This window comes from Protopterus annectens, chromosome 5.part1, assembly GCF_019279795.1.
Source record: "Protopterus annectens isolate FY-2018-M chromosome 5.part1, PAN1.0, whole genome shotgun sequence".
Classification (NCBI taxonomy): Eukaryota; Metazoa; Chordata; order Ceratodontiformes; family Protopteridae; genus Protopterus; species Protopterus annectens.
The window spans coordinates 631,004,753-631,029,168 of record NC_056736.1 but is presented as its reverse complement, the minus strand read 5'-3'; positions in this window follow the sequence as shown (position 1 = coordinate 631,029,168).

The window sequence follows — 24,416 nt, the reverse complement described above, 5'->3', positions numbered from 1 at the left end:
TAAGCATCATAGAGGCAGTTACATGGTCCACTGTACATTTACAAATCATTACAAACTGGATTCCTTTTCTAGGTCTAGGACTGTGTCGCTCATTCGTCTCTATTACAAATAAGGCTTGGTGGGTTGTTTAGATGCTTTAATATACACAAACTCATCAGGATGGATAGAGCAGCATCTTTAAATACAAACTAACAAACATAGCTTATATACGTACATGTTCACATCTCAACAGCTAACTACAAAATGGCAGTCTGACTTGCATGTGCTCAGTATTTATACACTTGTGCCAAGCCCTTGAATAGCTTCTTAAAGATATATTCACATGCATATGGATCTACATTCTCCCTATTAAAAGATTGTCCTTTATGAAAAATAATGTTACAGCTAGACATGCATTACTATATACATCGGAAACTAAAACATAATGCTCACGTCTACTGCAAGGTTTAGAGATTCAACCATATCTCATAACACAATGGTTAGGACTATATTCAGCAACAGGGACAGTCTGCAGTGCACAACTCTGGTCTGGGATCTCTGGATTCGTCACAGGATCAGGAATGTCCTGTGGAACTTGATCTCGAATTGGAACACCAGATAACTCACTCTGAGGTAGTCCTTGTCACAGGCTATTTGCTGTGGTGTAGGCTCAGACACCTGTCTCAAATGTTTCTGATTCTGCCTGAAGGTTCCTCCTTCCAATTCCACAATGTACGATCTCTGCTGTAGACCAATATTCTTCATGGCACCAATCCGATTTTAACCTTTGGGATGTCTGCATCCTTATCACCTCTCTGCTAGTCTTATCATTGTAGGACTTCTGGTTTGGCACTTTTTCAACAGATTGGCTTTTACAGATCTGTTCTTGACAAATGGAACTGACAGCTGAATACTGATTGGTAATGTGGTTCTGGTTTGTCTCGACAGAAGTCGCTGAGCAGGTGAACCCCAAGATGTTTGCCACGAGGGACATTTCTGAGATTTAAGAGATTCAGGAAAACACTATTGTCATGCTTTGACTTTTAAAGTAACTGCTTTGCACTGCACATTCTGTTAAACAATTTACGGGTACTCTGGACTACTTATGACATGAGTAATGTCCCATTCTTCAGCAAATCTTTTGAACTGTTTGCTTGTAAACTGTGTGCCATGTCAGAAAGAACTGTGTGGACTACCATGTGTAGCAAAATGACGCTTCATCTTAGTAATTACAGCAATAGATACTAGGTTGGGAAGTAGGTCAATCTCGAACCATTTGGAGTAAGAATCTACTAACACCAAGTAATGCTGACCATTCCACTCAGATGTCTGTGGCTGCTGTTGACCAAGGTAGTTCCGGAATCTGGTTAAAGCTGAAGTGGTTCTTTCTGTTCATGTGGCTTTGTACTATTACACAAGGAACAAGATAAAAGTGATCTCTCAATATGTCCTTCTATTCACATGTTGCAGTATTCTGTATATATGTTTTTTTTCCTCTCTTGCTACCCAAACGTCTGGCCAGTATACAAAAGGAAGTTCTTTGTGTTCCACTGTTACAGTCATCAAACTTGAGTTATCTGCCTGCAGGTAGCCTTCAGTCGGCCTGAATACCAGAGTTAGTATTTCTGTGTCGGTTTCTGTCACTCCAGGACTGACGTCAGGTCATCAGGGGGTATAAAAACAGGCAACCAATGCCATTACATCAGACTTTCTTGCCGAGGTGCCTGAAGCAGAAGCAGTCTGCAAGTGCCGGTCGGCTGCTACCTGAATTTTCTTTTACGAATTGAATAATCCTGAAGTCTTCTAAAGCTAAGTACCCCAGTGGGGATCCTTTTTTCTTGCTCTAACCAGTGTCAGAAAAAGTTAACAATTGTCTTGCCTGTGGAAAGCAAATACCACACATTTTCATTCTTCCTGCTTCACCTGTTTAGGCACAGACCATGATGTACCTCGCTGTCAGTTTTGTGCCTTGTTCAATGCCCAAACCATTCATCGCCGGGCTCTCATTGTCGCTAAATTCTTTCACACTCTACTTCAGTAAGCCATCTGACTACCAATATTCAGAGAAAACATAAGGATAAAGACAGAGACAGACGGTATAGGTCCAAAGCTGCCGATGACGCTTTTGTTAAGCTAGTCCGCCAGTTCGCCTGGTACTCGGGCGCTTTCGCAGCCCGATGCCTGCTTCTATGGATTTGCAGGCCTCTACTGAGACCCATTCGGAGTCCGGTATGCCACGAGATTCTTTGACTGTGAAACCTGCAGATGTCTCTACCTTGGATGGGTCCAGAGCCGCTGTGCAGGCACCAGCTTCTGAGGCAGTTCTTTGCACTACCGATGTTCAACTCAAACTGACTTTTTTTTAATCTAAAACTACCGAGTTTCTTAGGCCAAGCGTACATTCTATGGCTAGAAAACAGACCACCAAAGTGCATGCACCTCCTCCCATGCCACAACAAATGCTTAGAATGGCAGAATACTTTATTATGCTTAGGGGAAGTCAGCCTTCGCCTGCTAAGAGGAAAAGAGACCAGTCCCCTGCAGCTTCAACAGACAAGGAGTCCGATGACTCTGAGGTGTCTGATTATGAAGACGTGCCCTTATCTGCTTATGAGGACTCAGATGCAGAGGAAATCTATTCCCTCTGCCTCCCCTCCAGAGGATTTTTCTTTTGGTGAAACCTTACATACTTTAAGAGAGCATTTCCACTGGGAATCCCAAGGCTATCCTCAGTCCAAAAAGAGACTCAGAGAATTCCTAGATTTGCCACAGCACAGGCCTTTAGCAATACCCCCTGTCCTGGAAGTTGTTGTTTTTATGGGATCCAGTCTTACTCCTGATACTTTACCTCCTGCCCCTAGGAAAAAACAGACAGGTACTACAGATTACCTGACACTCACAAATTTCCTTTCAAGAATCCTACTGCTGACCCAGAGATCATTTCCCAGGGGCCTAATGGTATCAAGGCAACTACAGCCAAGAATCCCACCCCTTTGGACAGGTATTCCGGAGCTTTAGACAGATGGGGTAAGAAGGTATATACCTCTGGTACTCTTGCTGTTAGGGCATTGAATTGTCAGTTTCACATGCTGAAGTACCAGCAACATATTATGGAACTTATTAAACAAAGAGTGGCAACCTTTACAGACTGTGCAGAAAATAAGGAATTGCAGGAGTGTTTGCACTCTGCAAGTCAAGTCAGCAAGCATACTTTGCAGTGTGGCTTTGACGCCCTAAAAGCATCTCGCCTGGCAGCAGTCACTGGTTCTTTATGGAGAAGACATGCTTGGCTCAAGGAGCAGACTTTGCCAGACCATGTCAAATCAAAGTTACTAGACACTCCTTTGAACAAAGACAGTTTGGCACCAAAGCAGAAGAGGTTCTTAAAAAGATGGAAGAAAAAGCTAAGTCTATGCAGGCTGTTAAAGAATTCTTCCAAGTGCAACCCCCTAGATTCAATAGGCATTGCCCTTCCAAACACTGGTCCTTTCCAGCCCCCTCCAGGCCATCTCCAACTAGACCCAGGGGAAACAGACCACCCAGACTACACTCACAGGGTATGCAGAGATCTAAGCAATGGAGTGCCCCCACCCCCAAAGCAGGGAATGATAAGCCACCTCCTTACAGAAAAAAAAACTCACAATGACTTTTCTACTCCACTCCCCACCTCTGCCCAATTGCTTGTGCCCCTAGGAGGAAAACTTGCCCTTCATGCAAAAAACGTCCATCACACATGACCGATGGGTCCTCAACATTGTATCCCAGGGGTACAAATTTTACTTCCACTCACTGCCAACCCCAAGAGGGTTCCCAAACCAGTGGGCAGAAGCTCAAACCCAAGTTCTATCCCTGCTCTCCATCAGAGCTATTCAGCCAGTTCCAGTGGAACAGATAGGTCAAGGATTCTAGTCCAGACTCTTCCTATTACCCAGAAAAGACACACCCAATCCTGGATCTTTCCGTTCTCAACAACTTCCTGGTGGAACCAAAATTCAAAATGCTTACCCTGCAACAGCTTCTACCTATGCTAGCTATGGATGCCTGGTTAGTCACCCTAGACTTAAAAGAAGCCTATCTGCACATCCCTATAAAGGAATCATGCACGAAGTATCTACGTTTCAGGGCCGGATCTATGCATGATCAGTTCTCTGCACTTCCCTTTGGCTTATCCACTGCGCCCAGAGTAATCACAAAATGCATGGCTCCAGCCATTGCATACTGCAGGCAGAGAAATATCCAAATTTACCCGTACTTGGATGACTGCCTGATTCAGGCGGACAGTCAGGAATTGCTGTTGCAGCACCTGACATTTGTGAAAAACCTTCTTGTTTCCCTGGGGTCAAAGATTGTATTCTTGGGAGCAAGCTTAGACACAGCATCCCAGATGGCATTCCTCACTTCAGAAAAACAAGTCTGACAGCCTACTTCAAACAAATGGTCACCAGAACCCAGCCGTACGCAAGAAAAATACTTCAGGCTCTAGGGTTCATGGCCTCATGTATACTAATTCCATATGCAAGACTGCATATGAAGAAACTTCAATGGTACTTAAAAAGTCTTTGGTGCCAACATTCTCAGGACCTGGAAGCAGTCATTCCTATCATACCCTGTCTAAGGACAGAGTTCCTTTGGTGGGCAGAAGCATGCAACCACAACAAGGGACTGCCCTTTACTCAACCCCATGCCACCCAGACCCTAACCACAGATGCATCAGACTATGCCTGGGGAGCACACATAGACGGCAAATGCATTGAGAACCACTGGAGCACAAGTCAAATTCATCTACACGTCAACCAAAAAGAGATGCTAACTGTGCAGAATGCCCTGACAGCTTTCAGATCCCTACTCTTTCCAGGACAGCTTCTAATAAAAACAGACAACACCACAGTTATGTGGTACATCAACAAGCAGGGGGGAACCCATTCCTACCCACTCTGTAGGCTAGCCATGACTCTGTGGAACACTGCATTGGACATGCAAGTCCATCTGCAAGCTCAATTCCTGCCAGACAAAATTCACTGGCAGGCGACTTAAGCAGAATTCTCCTAGACCCACACAAGTGGCAGTTAGAGGCCAGCACCTTCAACCTTCCGATTCAGAAATGGGGGGGCCCAGAGGTGGATCTTTTTGCCTCCCCCTACAGCCACCAGCTCAGCAGATTCTGCACCTTGAACCCATCATAGCAGGGCCTGGAAAGTGAATGCCCTATCCTTTCAGTAGGTAAATCTCTCAATTTATGCATTCTCACCTCTGCCCCTTCTCCCAAGAGTATTACTCAAAATAAGACAGGACAGACTGAGGACAATTCTGATTGCCCCGGACTGGCCACGCCAGCACTGATACCCATTCCTGTGCAGCCTGACATTGGTGCCACCCTGGCACCTACACCAGAACCCTACCCTGCTCTCTTAGCAGGAGGTGCAGACTTTGCATCCGCAACTGTAAACCCTAAATCTTGCAGCCTGGCTTATCGCTTGAATCCTATCCCAGCAGCTCTAAGCAAACAGGTGCTGGACGTCATTCTTGAAGCCAGAAGACCCAGTACAAGGAAATCCTATGCAGATAAGTGGAAAAGATACTGCTCCTGGATCCTATCTAAAGGAGGACACAATTCTGCCCTCCCTGCCTTTAATTCTGGATTACTTAGCAGATCTACGCCACAAAGGCCTGTCCTTCTCTTCCATTAAGATACATGCCTCAGCCATTTCGGCTCATTGCAACACTGCGCCACCTCTCTTCTTGCACCCTCTTATCAAACAGTTCCTGAGAGAGGCAAACAACTTAAGGCCACCAAGGAGAGCACCCACCCCTGCTTGGGACCTTAACTTTGTACTGGAAAAGCTCACACTTCCACCCTTTGAGCCTGCAGCGTCAGCAGATTTAAAATTCCTCTCTTGGAAAACAGCATTGCTTCTAGCCATCACTTCAGCTAGAGGAGTGTCTGAACTGCAATCACTTATGGCTGTGGAACCCTTCATTATTTTCCATGCTGACAGGGTCTCTCTCAGGACAAACCCTTCCTTTATGCCTAAAGTGATGTCCAGTGTGGCTCTCAATCCATCCATACATTTGCCAACCTTTTTCCCTAATCATCAGAATAAAGGGGAAATAATCTTGCATTCCTTGGATGTGCACAGACCACTCAGATTTTACCTGGATAGGACTAAGACCATCAGAAAATCAGACCAAGTTATTTGTCAGCTTTGCAACAGGGGCAGAGGGCAAGGCCATTTCCAAGCAAACAATATCTAAATGGATAGCACATTGCATCCATTTCTGCTACAAGAACCATGGGGAAACCAACCCCGCAGGGTGTCAGAACACATTCCACTAGAGCAATCTCTACCTCTACACCATTTCTCAGGGGAGTCGCTACCAGGGGCATACTGGAAGCTGCTACCTAGAGTTCGGTACACACTTTCATCAAGCACTACCATTTGCCTATCTTCTCCAAATCCTGGGCAGGCTTTGCAACAGCAGTCCTGCAGGGCATTCTAGCCAGCCCTAACTCTTCTTGACTGCCTCCACCCTTCTTCAGCTTTGGGAATCCACCCCAGTGTGATGACTGCAACAGTGAAACATGAAGAACATAGTACAGTTGTGTACACTTAACTAAAATGTAGATGTTCAAGTGTATTCACTGTTACAGTCCTGGTTTCCCTCCCTCCAACCCCCTGTTTTCTCTCTCTCTCTCTCTCTCTCTCTCTCTCTTTAATCTCTCTAGGCCTTTTACCCGCCCCCCTCTTTCAGGGGTATTGGTATTTACTTTTTACTGGTGGTGTTTTCCTCCACCATAACTTCGCTCCCTATTGGGGTGGTCCTGACATTTGGGGCAAGAAAAACTGATGTAATGGTGTCGGCTGCCTGTTTTTATACCCCTGACAACCTGACGTCAGTCCTGGAGCAACTGCAATGGATGCAGAAATACTATGTCTCTGGTATTCAAGTGGCTAGCAGTGCGTGGGCCTTAAAAGTGATGTCTGCATGCACCAGACCTCAGAACTTCTCAGCCGCCAGTCGAACGTCAGGTGTTACTGCCTTCCCGGACATCAGATCTTTGAGAACTCAGATAAGTACCCCATTGGGGAACCTTCTTTTCAGTCATTGTTTTTCTAATGCTTGTCCATGTCATCCAGAAAGGGCAAGTGTAAGTGCGGCCATCGGGTACCTCACAAAGATGCCCACAATCTGTGCTTATTTTGCCTTGTTAAGTAGTACAGCTACAAGGCTTGTCCCATCTGCCAGGCATTTGTTCCCAAAACATTACGTAGCAGACTCCACATGCATAATCTATACTTGGAAAACCAATGTCTTAAACAGATAATGTTAGGGATGGAGGGCTCTGCCGACTTACAGAACTGCCACAAAAGAAGGCCAAGACAACAAGGCCTGCTACTGCTGCTGCGCCTTCTCCGTCCGACACTCAGCCCGTGGCCATCAGCCTGGTTGAGTGCTCGGATACGCCGCCCTGGATACAGCGGGTACCTTTTTAAAAGCCGCAGAATCCAGCATGGAAGGCACATCCACAGAGGCTTTACGGATGTTGGTCTCTGACGCGGGGGGACTTCACTTTCAGTAAGGCATTCGGATCCCTCCATCTCTTTGCAGTCTTTGGACCCTAGGCCTTTTCCTCTTCAGATGCTTGCTAGGCCATCCATCAGAAAGGAGAAGAGGAAGCATGTGTCCCCTGTTGCAGAAAGTGCACTAGATTGGCAGGCTTTCTCTCAAAGCCTATTTAATGCCTTTATGGCCCTGCAGCCTTCTACACCTGAGACTTGCACTATCCCTCCTCCAATCCTGACCCCTAGGCCTCAGGTCACAGAACCCTCTCAAATGGAAGAGGAAGAATACTCTGTTATTCTGAAGAATCATTATCTTACACTTCACAGCTCCCTTCTCCCCTTGGATATCATTCCCCAGAGGAAGAATCTGGACCCAGATTCACCTGCAGAAGATCTAGCCTTTGGGTAAACTATAGCTAAAATGAAGGAACATTTTAAGTGGGAATCATCTGAGATGACTGAGGTACATAAAAGATATGACCTCATGCAGATGGATTCCCCAGCCCCTTCTGCTGTTCCTCCCATTCATCCAGCCTTTTCAGCAGCATCCCTGAAGCTGGACTCCCAGCCCCCTGCTCCATGCAGACCAGATAGACTCTATAAAGTCCCTGAGATGGCAAAATTCTTAACTGTCAAGGTGCAGACCCAGCCACCATTTCTAATTCAACTGACAAGGTTTCAAAACTTCTGCCTTCTGTTACCCTCCTCCCTGCTGACAAGGACAGCAAAACCATGGAGCATTTGGGTAAAAAGATATGCACTTCTGCTACTCTTGCCTTCAGAGCAATCAATCACCAGACACGTCTAAATATGCCTTATCCCTTCTGTAAAAAAATGCCAAGGAATTATCTGACTCCCCAGACTCACCAGCTAAAGTTCAACTTCACTCCCTTGTTTCCCTGACTTCTCAGGTTGCCAAGGCACTCAGTGCAGCTGTGATGTTGCTGAGGCCTCAGCCATGTCTGCAGCATGAGCATCTAAGAAGGTTTTCATGGTTGTGTCTCCAGGCCATGACAGCTGATTTTAGAGCTAAGCTGGTAGATGCTCCTTTGGACAACTCAGCCCTGTTTGGAGAAAAGGGGAAAGAGATGCAAGATTTAAAACATCTATTGGTATCCCTATTCTAAAGTTTCAGAGGAATTTTCCTTCTAAAACTCAGTTTATCAGAAAGCACTTATGGCCTGCTCCCTCTGGTAGGTCTAGGAAAATGTCCAGGAAGCAACCCTCTTCTGCCAGAGCCACTCCATCTACCATTCAGAGGCTGCCCTTTCAAGACAGGACAGGTAGTGTGTGACTACCTGCCCACCTTGAAACCCCCTTCCTCTATCCCCCTCTCCTTGCATCTCTCTCACTGTCCCCAAGTGTGGAGACTTATCACTTCAGACAAGTGGGTTCTATCCATAATAGAAAATGGGTACTTCATGACCTGGATCATTCCATCACAGAGAAAGGGAATTCCCCAGCCCCAAAGGAACAACTTCACCTCTTAAAACCAGTGCTAGACAGCCTTATGATTCAAGGCACCATTCAGCTGGTTTCACAGTCTGATATGGGAAGGTTTTTACTCCAGAATTTTCCTGGTCCCAAGAAAAGACGGTCCCTGGAGACTAATTCTAGACCTCTCTCATCTCAACCTCTTTCTACAGGTGCCCATCTTCAGGATGCTGAATTTCCAACTCTCTTTCCACTTCTCTTCTCTCAAGGAATCATGGCCACCTTAGACATCGAAGATGCCTGTCTCCACATCCCTATAAGGCCCAGCTTCAGGAAGTACCTAAGGTTCTCAGCGGGCTCCTCTTACTTTCAATTCTCTGCCTTGCCCATTGGGCTTTCCACTGCACCCAGAGTCTTCACCAAATGTCTGGCACCAGTAATTACCTTCTGCAGGACAAAAGGGATCTAAATATTCCCATATTTGTACAACCTCTTCATTGCAGACTGAAAAAAAAGTCCCTCCTGCAACACCAACAAGGAATCATTGCACTCCTAGAGTCCCTGGGATTTCAGATCAATTACCCAAAATCTCAACTTGGTACTCGCACAAGACCGTCTTCCTGGGGTGCAGGATCAGAACAGACATCATGAAAGACCATCTTCCTCCTCAAAAGGTGGAAAGCTTGACATTATTTGCTCCTAGTTCTTCAGTCCAAAAAAATAACTGCAAGGCAGTACCTCTGGCTCCTGGGCTACAGAGCCTCCACTAATTCCCATGGTGCCTCTAGCCAGACTTCACATGAGGAAACTGCAGTGGTACCTCATGTCAGTTTGGACGCAACATTCTCACCTCCTAGAGTACAGGGTGCCCCACTTGCCATGCCTTAAACAGGAGATACATCGGTGGTTGAATCAGGTGAAGCTTAACCCAGGTCTTCCACTCCAACCCCCTCAACTGAAAGATTATGTACACAGATGCCTGAGACCCAGGGTGGGGAGTGACTCTGGGGCACCTGAAAGTGCAGGGAGTGTGGCCATCATCTCACAAGAAAGATCACATCAATGTGAGAGAAATGAGGGGCAATATTAAACCAGACTCCAACAGGGACCCCTGAAGCTTTTTACAGACAGTACTACAGTACTGTGATATCTCAACAAGTAGGGGGGAACACAATCGTATTTACTTTGCAGACTAGCTGTCCTGATGTGGGAACTGGCCTCCACCCAGGGAATGACTGTACAGGTGGTTTACATACCTTCACAACAGAATTCTCAGACAGAATCCCTCTGCAGGTCCATCAGTATGGTCCACAAATTGATGCTACACAGGGATGTCTTTCTAGACCTTGTCCACCAGGGTGCACCTCAAATAGATCTGTTTGCCTCCATCAATGGGAAACTTCCCTCTTAATGCATCAGACTACTAGTACCACAGGCTATGGCAACGGATGACTTTTCAATTTCTTGGAAGGGGATGTTTCTCTATGCATTCCCCTCCCCCCTCTTGTTCAGAAGGTCCTGCTGCAGAGACAACAGGACAGACCAAACATCTTGCTGGTGACGACTCCCTGTTGCCCAAGACAGCATTGGGTCCCCCTCTTCCTACAATTATCCAAGGGCAATAATCACAAGTTGCCCCCAGAGTGGACCTTCTCACACAGGACAAGGGAACCAAAATCCACTCACAGTGGCAATCTCTTTACCTCACTCTGTGGGTGATAGGATTCTGATCCCTTTCAGACACCTTTACAGTGAGGATATGCTCACTGTCCGGCAGGAGGCCAGGAAATCCAATACCAGGATATCTTTCCTATCCAAGTGGAAACTATTCTCCATATGGTGTCTTAAAAGGCAGATGGAGTTGTTGCAAAGTGAGACTCCTCTAGTACTGTCTTAACTGTGTGAACCTTCGCAGACAGGTTTAGCATTCCCATCCAGTAAGGCCCATGCCTCCCTTTGGACCCACCCCTTGGCTTCCAGAATTGTCTGCAAACCTATGCCTTAAGGAGATCCCTCATCTCAGGCCACCAAAGAAGCCCATTCCCCCTCCATGGAACCTGAACTATGTTTTAGAGAAGCTAGCACTGCCCCTTTTGATGGCATCAAAAGCTTTCATAAAATATTGCACATGGAAGACTGTCCTTTACCTGGCATTGACCTCAGCTAGAAGAGTGTCTGAGCTGCAAGCCCTAATGGCTGTTCCACCCTTTCTTCTTAGAACTAACCCTTTCTTCATCCCCAAGGTGGTTAATGACTTTTCTTTAAACCAAGCCATCCACCTACCCTTTTTCCCCAAATCCACAGGGAGACAGTGAGAGAGAGTACTTCATTCCTTGGATGTGCACAGACAACTCAGATTCTACCTGCACAAAACCAGACCAATCAGGGAGCCAGATCAACTGCTTAGGTCTTTCCACCCCACAGCCCTAGGAAAAGCAGCATCTAAACAAACCATTTCTACATGGATTTCCAAAGCTATTACTTTTTGCTACAAACACCATGGGAAATCCTTGCAAAGGAGTGTTTAAGGCACACTCTTCCAGGGTAATGGCCTCCTCTGGAATCTTCTTCAAGGGCTTGGATGCCTCCACTATCCTTGAAACTGCTACTTGATCTTCTGTGCACACCTTCACAAAGCATTACAAGATATACCAGATTGGATTTGCTAGGACTATCCTCCATGGATTCCTGGAGAATTCTACTAGACCACCTCCCCTTTCTTCACAATGAGCTTTGGCACTCACCCATATGTACAGATTACTGCAATATGTGAATAGAAGGACATACAAAAGTTGTGTAAATTCTTACCATAACCATAGATGTCCTTCTCTTCCATGTTGCAGTATTCCTTCTGTCCCACCTACCCTGCCTGTTATTCAGCAGTTCCCTTTTGGATGGCACAGGACTTGCATTACCTTCTAAGAACTGGTTTCGACTGGGGTGCTCAGCTCTGAAGTCTGGTGGATGTAGACGTCACTTTATGGCCCACGCACTGCTAGCCACGTCAGACATCCCATCCACCATACAGTGACTGAAATCTTTTGTATACTGGATGGACGTTCGGGTAGCAAGAGCGGAAAAATCCCATATGTACAGAATACTGCAACATGGAAGAGGAGGACATCTATGGTTATAGTAAGATTTTACACAACCTTTCTGTCTTGCGACATAGAAGACCAAAGTACTAGTGCTCTCAACCTTCCTTTGGTAGATTCATTTCCTGGGTGATCACAATGCAAAATAGTAATGTAGTCCGGTTGCAAAGATGTTGGAACAATAACTTTTGGACCTTTCATAATGATATGATTCTCAGCCAAAATTTCATCTATGTATAGAAAATAAGGTTGCACTTTAGGTAAACTAGATTGCTTTGACGGCCGTCCTTGATTGATAAAGTGGTTGAGCCTTTGCCAAATTGGATCTGCAGCTGTGTGATCTCTCAGCTCATCAAGATGTGTGGAAGAAAGATTACACGCTTGCATGACTTCAGAATCATCAGTCGAGTGATCATATGAATTTTCATTCTGTTCAATGGTATTTCTGGGCAATCTGGATAATGTATCAGCAAGATTAAAGAAGTTTGCCTTTCTTGTAGACAAGGTTGAAATTGTACTTTTGCAATCAGAGGTTCATAGGTAGGTACTAGGCTATCGCCTTTGAGGCCTATATAAGCCTAGCCAAAAAAGTTCCCTAGCTTTTGCCACCCAGGAAAGTTATTTTCCTGTACCCCTGTCTAGCAGAGCCACAGAAGTGATCCCTACGGTGAATTTCGTATTTCCCATCCAATTGTTGAGATTTTTCTTAGCGGGCTAATGAGGAGCTTTGCTTGACATGAATGGATAGTCTGTTCCAGAGCATGGGATGTCTCTGGGACAGGAATCTATCCTTTCAGCATGTTCTGTTTATTGTGGTGGCAAGGTTTAGGTCCCTGGAGTGTGTGGCTTGGAAGATTGGGGTTTCTTTACATGTAGCATGTCCAACAGATCTGGGTTTAGGTTCATAGGTTCATACTAGGCTATCTGCCCGAGGGCATTTACAAGCCTAGCCCATAGTTTTGTGGCTTACGCCACCCCTTTAGTTTTGCTGTGCCTCAGTTGAGCAGTGACACTGAGGTAACCCCTAGGGTATATCTGCGATCTCCCATCCATTGGTCAAGATTCCTCTTGAACAAGGCCAGTGAGGTGCTCTGCCTCACATATGCCGGGATTTTGTTCCACAGCATAGGGAGTCTTTGGGTGATGAATCTATCCCTCCAGCACGTCCTATTAATAACCGTGTCGAGGTTTAAGTCTCCCACCCTTGTGGCTCTGAGGGATCTAGATTTTTTGAGGTGAAGCATGTTCATCAAATCTGGGTTTGACATGGCCTTGTATGTCAGGCACAGGTCACCTCTGAGCAAGCGGTAAGCAACTGAATAGAGCTGGAGTTCTTTCAGTCGGGCAGCATAAGACAGATTTTTGAGACCCTTTATCCTTTTGGTGAGGAACTTTTGTGGCCTCTCCAGCTGCTGCAAGTGTCGGGTCAGATACATTCTGAATGGGGCATTGTACTCAATCATTGGTCTGATGAGTGATGAGTATAGGGAGACTATGACCTCCCTTGATATAGATGTGAATCCCTTCATGATAAGGTGGGCAATGTAGAAGGTCTTCCTAACTACTTTAGCAATATGAGTGTCGAATGAATGGCTACTGTCAACCTGGGTCCCCAGGTCCCTGATAACTTCTTCTGTGATCAGTGGATTGCCACTTATATGGTAGCTAGGGGTAACCTTGTTTTTCCCCGAAGGGTATGACTATGCATTTCTTGGCATTTAACTTTAGGCCATGGCTCTGGCACCAGTTATCTGATGTCCTTCAAGAATGCAACTGCAGTCATAACATGTGGGTTGTCCTGCCTCAGGCAGCCCTCGGTCGGCCGGATTCCAAAGTCTGGGTCCGACGTCGGCTGATGTCGCATTTCTCTCAGACGTCAGAGCGGCCAGCGTACATAAGCATCAGCCGACGTCATTTTCTTCAGTCTTTCTTGCCGCGCGGTGCCCGAAGCAGAAGCAGTTCGCAAGTGCCGGTCGGTCAGCTCCTGTATTCTACGATACCGAAGTCATCAAAAAAGCTAAGTACCCCGTTGGGGACATTTTCTTGCCTCAGCCGATGTCCGAAATTACTGAAAAAGTTAACAATTGTCTTTCTTGTGGTAAACAAATACCTCATAAGGATTTCCACTCTTACTGCCTCCCTTGCCTGGGCCCAGACCACGACGTCTCGGCCTGTGTAGCCTGTGCTCGCTTCAACAAGCGCACTCTCAGGCGCCGGGCAGAGTTCGCTGAAGATTTTTTCGGCGATAATTTTGCTTACACCATGCCGTCGGATCTTCTGACGCCATAAACTCCCAAAAATGAAAAGACCGGGACCGACATCCTCGGCCGCGTCTACCACCGACTCCACACCAAAACCTAGCGAGTGCTCCGGTTCCCTCTGAGACGGTCTCTCCACCGCTCCGAACCGAAGACACCGCATTACCGACGACTCCGATTCCAGACATTACTCCGACGCCAGTTATAGTTTTTCCTCCGGATACCGAAACCGAGGAAATGCCCGAGACCATTGCTGTAGACAAGGTCACTCCTGCACGTGGAGCTGCCAGGCCCCCTATGGCCATGTCTATTAAGGCCTACACTAGGGCTAAGGCAGCCAGCAAAACAAAGCATATTACTTCTAAATCTCAGCAAGTAAGCAATCACTTCCTGCAGTGTGGATATGATGCACTGGAAGCTTCATGTAGGGCAGCTATGACAGGGGCAGTCATTCATAGACATGCTTGGTTAAAAGATCAACCTCTACCAGATCATGTAAAAGCAAAACTTCTGGATGCACCTTTGGAAAAGAACAAACTTTTTGGTGCAAATGCTAAGGATGTGTTAAAGACCATCGAAGAAAAAGCAAAATCAGTTCAGACTGTGAAAGATTTCCTCCAGGTTCAACCCCCCAGATTCAGTAGGAATTGGCCTTCGAAAATACTGGTCCTTTCCTAATCCAGAAAAGTTTCAAAGGGGTAAGAACAGGCGTGGCGAGGAAGAGGCCAATACAGAGGCCCTTACAGGGGACGACAATGGCAGCCAGGAAACCAAAGAAGTGACGCAGGGGTTTCACCTGCCCCACAACCACAATCTCAATGACTTTCCTCTACTACCTCCTACCAGGGAACAACTAGAAGCTCCCTTGGGCGGGAAATTATCTCTGTTTGCAGAAAACTGGCACAGACTGACAAAAGACAAATGGATTTTGGACATTATAGACCGAGGGTACAGGTTTCATTTTCATACCTTACCAAGAAAACAAGGCATGCCAAACCTACCACGAAATCAGAGGGCAGAGGCTATCAAGCAAATCACTCTGCTGACTCGAATGAAAGCAATAGAAAGAGTTCCACAACAAGAACAAGACCAGGGGTTTTACTCAAGACTGTTCCTTGTTCCAAGAAAAGAATCTCAATGGAGACCAATACTGGACTTGTCCGCATTGAACACATTTCTCATAGTACCAAAGTTCAAAATGCTGACTCTACAGCAACTCCTTCCCATGCTGGGCAAGGGGTCGTATCTGATTACTCTGGACCTCAAGGAGGCATACCTGCATGTCCCTATCAGACACAGCTGCAGAAGATGCCTCAGATTTCTTGCAGGGCCAGAGCATTATCAATTCTCAGCATTGCCATTTGGCTTATCTACTGCGCCCAGAGTATTTACAAAATGCCTGACTTCAGTAATTGCTCATTGCAGGCTCCAGGGTATACAAATTTACCCGTACCTGGACGACTGCCTCATACAAGCGGATGACAAATTGATGTTGACAAAAAACCTGGATTATGTCATACGACTACTTCAAGCTCTGGGATACACAGTCAACTTCCAAAAGTCAAGACTGCAGCCATCTCAGCAAATAATCTTCTTAGGAGCCAAACTAGACACAGCCTCTCAGATGGCTTACCTGACAGAAGACAAGCAAGAGAAGTTAACTCATTACTTCAAAGGTTTAGCAAAACTCACCCAGATGACTGCAAGGAGATTCCTACAGGCCCTGGGTTACATGGCATCCTGCATTCTCCTGGTTCCATTAGCAAGACTACACATGAGAAAGCTTCAATGGTACCTAAAAAGCATTTGGTCTCAACACAGCAACAACTTGGAGACAATCATACCACTCATTCCATGCCTACAAAAGGAATTCCTATGGTGGGCCTCGGTGAGCCAGGCAAACACAGGTATGTCATTCAAAAAACCACAGATAACACAGACCATGATTACAGACGCCTCAGACCTTGGATGGGGGGCGCACATGGAAGGCAGGTGTATACAAGGACAATGGTCTCCAAAGGAAACACATCTGCATATAAACCAAAAGGAAATGCTGGCAGTAATGCCATGCCATCGAGGCCTTTCAACACCAACTCCAGCAAGGACATTTAATGATACAGACAGACAACACCACTGTGATGTGGTACATAAACAAGCAGGGGGGCACCCACTCTTACCCCCTTTGCAGACTGACAATGCAGCTTTGGGAGAAATCACTGAGCCTAAACATCCAGTTACAATCCCAGTTTGTTTCAGGAAAAGACAATGTGTTGGCGGACAGCCTAAACAGGAATTTCACAGATCCACACGAGTGGAGGTTACATCCGAAGGCCTTCAGACAACTCACTTTGACATGGGGCAAGCCAGAAGTGGACCTATTTGCCTCTCATCTCAACCATCTTCTACCAAAATTTTGCACAAGGACATACCATCCAAAAGCTTGGAAAATAGATGCCCTCACATTCAACTGGAACTCCCTAGCAATCTATGCATTCCCACCTCTGCCACTGATGACCTCAGTATTACTAAAGATCAAAGCAGAGAAGCCCAAGGGAATCATAATAGCTCCGGACTGGCCAAGACAACACTGGTACCCACTACTACGGAGCATATGTCACACCAGGAGGTGGGCCCTCCCCCAGTGGCCTCTACTTTTGACTCAACACAATTTCGAAACACTGCATCCAAATCTTCAGACACTGCAGCTAACAGCCTGGGAGATCCCATAAGTAACTTCAGCTTATCTCTCTCCAAGGAAGTTCAGCAGATACTAACAGAGGCTCGAAGACCATCCACCAGAAAGGTCTACTTGGCAAAGTGGAAAAGATTCAGCAATTGGAATACCAGCAAGGGACATGATGCATCATTGTTGAACATCCCACTCATCTTGGAATATTTGGCAGATATGTTAAAGAACGGCCTCTCATATTCTTCCATAAAGATACATGCATCTGCTATTTCAGCTAGATACAACACTGATCCTCCTGTTTTTTCTCACCCCTTACTAAGGCATTTCCTCAGGGGAATCAAGAACATTAAGCCACCAAGAAAGGCCCCAGTACCAGCCTGGGACCTCAATTTTGTCTTAGAAAAACTGACTCTACCTCCATTTGAGCCAGCAGCCTCAGTTGACTTGCAATTTCTCTCATGGAAGACAGCTTTCCTGTTGGCAATTACCTCAGCAAGAAGGGTTTCGGAGCTACAGGCCCTAATGGCAATACTACCCTTTATTATTTTTCATAGAGACAGGGTTTAATTAAGGACCAACCCTACTTTTATGCCAAAGGTGGTGGTATCTAGGGTTTCATTAAATCAAGCCATTCATCTGCCTGCTTTCTTCCCCAATCCTGAGAATAAGGGGGAAAGACTGTTGCATACCTTGGACATTCACAGACAACTTCGATACTACCTGGACAGAACCAAGGCCAGTAGGAAGTCTGAACAACTTTTTGTAGCTTACGCCCCTGCAGTCCAAGGAAAAGCAATTTCAAAACAGACTATTTCTAAATGGATTGGACATTGCATCAGATTCTGTTATTCCTATCATGGAAAGACTGTTCCAGCTAATGTCAGACCACATTCCACCAGAGCTACAGCCACCTCTACAGCATTCTTAAGAGGGGTGCCTACCAAGGACATTCTAGAAGCTGCTACATATGGAGCTCCGTGCATACATTCTCCAAACACTACAATCTCCCTCTATACTCCAGATCCAGAGCAGGTTTTGCTTCGGCAGTCCTGCAGGGTTTGATTGCCACACCATCCTTTTCCTAGAGCATTCCTCCTCCCCCAGCTAAGCTATGGTATTCTACCCACATGTTATGACTGCAGTTGCATTCTTGAAGGACATAGTACAGTTTTGTACCTACCACAAATGTAGATGTCCGATAGACATGCAACTGCAGTCGGATTTTCCCTCCCTCCATACCCCTCTATGCCTAGGGTCCACTCCTATCCCTGTTACTCTTAGCTGGGGATATCTGTTATGGTGTATTTGTTTTATTGCTCATTTATTTGTTTGGAACCCTGTTTTTGTCTTCCAATTTGATTACAGCCTTCCTTGGAGGGCACCTGGCATCTGGGGCAAGAAACACTGAAGAAAATGGCGTCGGCTGATGCTTATGTACTCCGGCCGCTCTGACGTCGGAGAGAAATGCGACATCGGACCCAGACTTTGGAATCCGGCCGACCGAGGGCTGCCTGAGGCAGGACAACCCACATGTTATGACTGCAGTTGCATGTCTATCGGACATCTACATTTATGGTAGGTACAAAACTGTACTTTTCTGTGAGGCCCTTCTGAAGGATATCTGTGTCAGATGTGTTTTCGACTACGGCACCCAGTTTGCAGTCATCTGCAAACTTTGTCAGCCATAACCCTCCTGTGTTTGCTTGTACTTCAGAAAAGTAGATGCCAAACAAGAGTGGGCCCAGGACTGAGCCCTGTGGGACACCACTTGTGACAGGCTTTGAGTCTGACATGGCGCCAGCAACTCTGACCCTGTGGGTTCTGTCACTCAGCCAGTTTGCAACCCATCTTGTGATGTATGGGTTTACATTTAAGCTGATAAATTTTTCAATGATACCCGAGTGGGGTATTGTATCGAAAGCCTTCGCCAGGTCGAGGTAGGCTGTATGGACTGCCTTTCCCTCATCAATGGCCTTGGTGACTGTTTTGAAAAAGTCAACCAAGTTTAAAAGGCATGATCTGCCTTTGACAAAGCCAAACTGGGTTGGATCCAAAGTCTGCAAATTCCCTATGTCTTTATTTATGAGATCCATTATGATCCTCTCCATGGCTTTGCAGATAAGGCTTGTCAAGCTAATGGGACGCTAATTTCCAGGGTCGGTGGAGGCACCGCCTTTGTGAAGTGGGACCACAGACGCTGTGCGCCTCCTGGAGTGCATCCGGAGGTGAGACTGAGATTAAACAGCTGTCCTAACTGTGGGTTTAATTCCTCGTTGAGTTCGTGGTGCACACAGCCGGGGACACCATCCAGTCCCATGGATGCTGTGTTTTTTGCCTTGGAGAGAGCAGTTCTCACCTGGGCGTTAGAGATGTTTGGGGGACTACAATCATTTGGTATAAATATCTCTCCTTTTGGGGGGGGGGAGAAGTTTGCACTGAACCTGTCAGCCAGTATTTTGGCAATGTCTGTAGGTTCAGTAATCTTCACATCATTTTGAACTAATTCTGAGCATATCTGGGAGTTTCCTCCTAGGTTTCTGACATAGCTAAAAAATGCCTTATGATTGTCTTTTGATTCCTTAGCTATTTTTCTCTCAAAATTAGCTTTGGATGATTTTGAGAGCTCTTAGCTTTTTACTTATAGTGATCAGCGGTGTCTTAACTTTTAAGGATTTTGCTCTATCTTGTAGTAGCTTTCTCCTTTTGTTGTAGAGTTTGTTTATGGCTGGTGTCCGTTTGTTTATGGCTGGTGTCCACCAGACTGGACGCTTGCCTTTGGTACAAAGAGTCTTTGTTTTGCTTGGGATTGCCTGATCCATGCAGCCCTGCAGGTGCTGGTAGAAGGCATTTGTAAGTGATTCAGCGGCTTGAGTAATGTTTACCGCCGGCTCGGGGGCCTTAAAGGAGACCACACTAGTCTTTAGAAGTGTGAAGTCGGCTTTCGAGAAGTTCTTTACTGTGGTCTTTTTTATTTCGGGTGGGGGCGGGATGAGGACCTCAAGCGAGATTAGTTTGTGATCTGATCTCACCAGTGAGGGGTATACTTGCGATGTTGAACATTGTGCTCCCATGTTCGTGATGATGAGATCAAGTATGTTTTCTCCTCTTGTGGGGATGGTGACTAGTTGTTCCATGGCATTTGAGTTTATGAATTCCAGGAAGTTTTGGGCTAGAGTGTTTGGGCTTGAGTAGTGTTCCCAGTCTATATTAGGGTAATTGAAGTCACCTAGTATGATGGTGTTCGGAGATACATTTATCCCCTCCAGTGTTTTCAGGAAAGCCATGTGAGGTTCCTGAGTTTGCGAGGGTGGCCTGTAACATGCTACAAATTGCAGAGCAGTCTTGCCTATGGTTAATTGCACCTGGATGGTTTCGATGCATCATGTTGCCACCAATCTTGAGGTGTGGGTGTCCTTGATGAATATGGATAACCCCCCTCCTTTCTTGGTATTGTCCGGATTTTGGGGCCGGAACGCATGATATGAGGTAAAACCTGATAGTGCTGGGGTGCTCTCAGGAGCCTTGAACCAGGTTTCTGTCACAGCACAGACATCAATGTTCTCCATACTGAGAAGGGCCTCGAGTGCGTGCATCTTGAGGTTGAGACTTCTGGCATTGAGCAGCATTACCCTTAGTTTTGTTTTCTTTATTGTGTTCTAGGGTGGTAGGTTTAGAATTTGAGCCTTGCCTAAAAAAGGCACTATGGGGGTGGCAAGAGCCTTTGCCAAAATCCGGAATCCCAGGGGTGACAGGTGCAAGGCTTTGTATGTTAGGCAGAGGTTGCCTCTGAGTAGGCGATAAGCGACTGAGTAGAGCTGGTGATTTTTGAGACTGTCTGCATATGGCATCTGTTTGAGGCCGGTAATCCTCTTACTGAGGTATTTCTGTGGCCTTTTTAGTTGTATATGTCTTGCGAGGTACATGCCAAATGGGGCTTTGTACTCCATAATGGCTTTGATGAGGGATGAGTAGAGAGAAACAATGACCTTTTTTTTCTGGAGGTGAACCCCTTTGTGATGAGGTGTGCCACGTTGGATTTCCTGACTACTGTGGCAATGTAATTATCAAAGGAGAGACTGCTGTCCACCTGTGTCCCAAGGTCCCTTATCCCACTTTTGGTGTTAAGTAGGCTACAGCCTATGTTGGTAGTTCATGGGTACAGCATTTTTCCCACTTCTTGGCATTGACCAAGCATCAGTCTCACTGAGGCCCTTTTGTAGAATGTCCACATCATTAGGCAATTCTATTATGGTACCCAGTTTGCAGTTGTCTGCAAACTTCGTTAGCCAAAGACCTGCTGTAATTAGCCTGGACTTCTGAAAAGTAGATGCCAAACAGGAGAGGACCCAGGACTGAGCCCTGTGGTACTCCACTTGCCACTGGTCTGAAGTTGGATTTGGAGTTGGCTACTTTCACTGTATGGGTTCTGTCAGTGAGCCAGTTGGCCATCCATCTTGTGACATAGGGATTTATGCCCAGTCTAGTGAGTTTATCTATAATGCCGGAGTGGGGGATGGTGTTGAAAGCTTTGGCGAGGTCAAGATAGCCTGTGTGCACCACCTTACTCTTGTCCACAGCTCTGGCGACTGCTTCAAAGAAGTCAGTCAGGTTTAGAAGACATGGCCTACATTTTGCAAACCCAAACTGAATGGGGTCCAGAGTTTGGAGGTTACCTATGTCCTTCTTTATAAGCTCCAAGATGATACATTCCATGGCCTTGCAGACCAGGCTCGTCATGCTAATGGGGCGGTAGTTCCCGGGATCCATGGTGGCACCCCCTTTGTGGAGTGGGATAACAGTCATGTGCCATTCAGTAGGCACAAAGCTTGAAGTGAGGCTATGATTGAACATGGTACTTATGTGGGGTGCCAGTTTGTTCTGTAGTTCGTACAGAACACAGCCTGGGATATTGTCAGGTCCCATGGATGCTGTGTTTTTGGCTTTGGAGAGTGCAGTCTTTACTTGTGCAGCCATGATTACAGGGGCTTTGCATTCTTCCGGTATAGTGATGTTCCCTTTGGGGGGTGACGGGGGGTGAAGTTAGCACTGAACCTATCTGCCAGGATGTTGGCAATATCCGTTGGTCCTGTATATCCAGTGCCATTGTGCTGTAGCTCAGAGCAGATCTGAGTTTCGTCATTGAGATTTTTGACATAGCTGTAGAATGCTTTGTGGTTGTCTTTAGAGTTAGTGGCGATTTTATTTTTGTAACTATCTTTGGAGGATTTTATGAGGGCTCTCAGTTTCTTACTGAGGCTGACCAGGGAGTTCCTGCAATCAGGGGATTTTACACACTTTTTGCTTGCAACAGCTTCTTCCTTCTGTTGTAGAGTTTGTCTATGACAGGGGACCATCAGATTGGTTTCCTTTTTTTGGAGGATAGCGTCTTGGTTCTGTTGAGGATGGCACAATCCATGCACTTGTGTATCTGCTCATGCAGTGCATTTGTATAGGATTCAGCAGTCGTATCTATATTTTCTGTCTGTATGGGTGTCATGAAGCTTGCCACTTCTGTCTTAAGAAGCATGAAGTTGGCTTTAGAGAAGTTTTTTTACAGTGGTTTCCTTAATGGGGGCAGGATATTGGTGTCTAGGTTGATTAGCTTGTGGTCATCTGACCAGCAAAGAGTTGACGTGGAACATCAGTTGCCCATATTGGTAATAACTAGGTCCAGGATATTGCTGCCCCTGGTGGGGTTATGGACAAGCTGATCCAGGGCATTGGAATTTATGAATTCCAGAAAGCATTGAGCAAATGAGTTAGTACACGAGTAGTTTTCCCAGTTGATGGTGGGGTAGTTGAAATCGCCCATTATTAGGGTATTGGGCTGTACCTTAATATTGCCCAGTATATCAAGAAATGTGGTGTAAGCATCCTGGGGCATGGTGGGGGTTCTGTAATGAGCTATAACCTGGATTGCAGATGTCCTTCAAGGATGCATCTGCAGTCATCACATATGGGTTGTCCTGCCTCAGGCAGCCCTTCGGTCGGCCAGATTCCAAAGTCTGGGTCCGGCGTCGGCTGACGTCGCCCCTTCCCCGACATCAGTGTGCCTGGGGTATAAAAGCATCAGCCGACACCATCTTCCTCGGTCTTTCTTGCCGCGTGGTGCCCGAAGCAGAAGCAGTTTGCAAGTGCCGGTCGGCCAGCTCCTGTATTTCAGCTACCAAAGACTTCAAAAGCTAAGTACCCCATTGGGGACTCTTTCTTGCCTCAGCTGATGTCAGATAAAGTTAATAATTGTTTAACTTGTGGGAAACACATACCTCATAAGGATTTCCACTCTTACTGCCTCCCCTGCCTAGGCCCAGACCACGACGTCTCGGCCTGTTCAGCCTGTGCTTCCTTCAACCGACGTACTCTTAGATGTCAGGCGGAGTTCGCAGAGGAATTTTTTGGGGCTAGTTTTTCATACAAAATGCCGTCGGAGACTCCGACTTCACATTTAGTAAAGAGACGGAAGGACAAGGACTGACACACGTGAGCCGTGGTTTCGGCTGAAACCACGGCCAGGCCTACCGTGAGTGTCTCGGTCTCGGTTGAAACGAGTCCTTGGTACTTCCGACACCCGAAACCACTCAACCGACAACCTCGGCCCCGGAGGCTCCTGCTGAGTCGGTTATTGAATTTCCTTCAGAAACTGGTGTTTTGGAAACTTCCGACACCATTCCTCCAGACAAAACTACTCCAGCATGTGGTGCAGCTAGGCCTCCTGCATCCATGTCCATAAAGGCATTCACCAGGGCTAAAGTTGCTAAACATACAAAAGCTATGCCTCCCAGGGTTATTCCTCAGGGACCCTCTACAAGTTCACAGATTCTTACTTTAGCAGAGGACCTTATTTCCTTGATTAGGGGATCTCAACCTCATCCGGACAGAGGCTCTCAACCTCCTCTTGACAAAAGGCCCAGGGTTGAGCCCTCTGATCCCCACTCCTCAGAGGAGGCCTCTGATGGCTCTGGTCTCTCAGACTACCAGGAGGAGGCTTTTTCGGCCTACGAGGATTCTGATGCAGAGGAATCCATCCCCTCGGCCTCCCCTCCTGAAGAGCTATCCTTCGGTGAGACCCTTCACACTATGAGAGAGCATTTCAAATGGCAGGGCCAGCAATTTTCTCATTCCAGGAAAAGATTAAGAACTTTTCTGCATTTACCTCAGCATAGACCTTTGGCTATTCCTCCTGTTTTGAATGTCATTGATGATGTGTACTCTGAGTCTAGTATAACCCCTGACACACTTCCCCTGGCCTCTGTCAAACCTGATAGGTACTACAGGGTCCCGGACTCGCATCATTTTCTTTACAAGGCCCACTCTGCTGATCCAGAAACTATTTCCCAGGGCCCTAAAGGGGTTGCGGCTGCCACCTCTAAAAATCCACTCCCCTTCCCTTTTAAAGGGG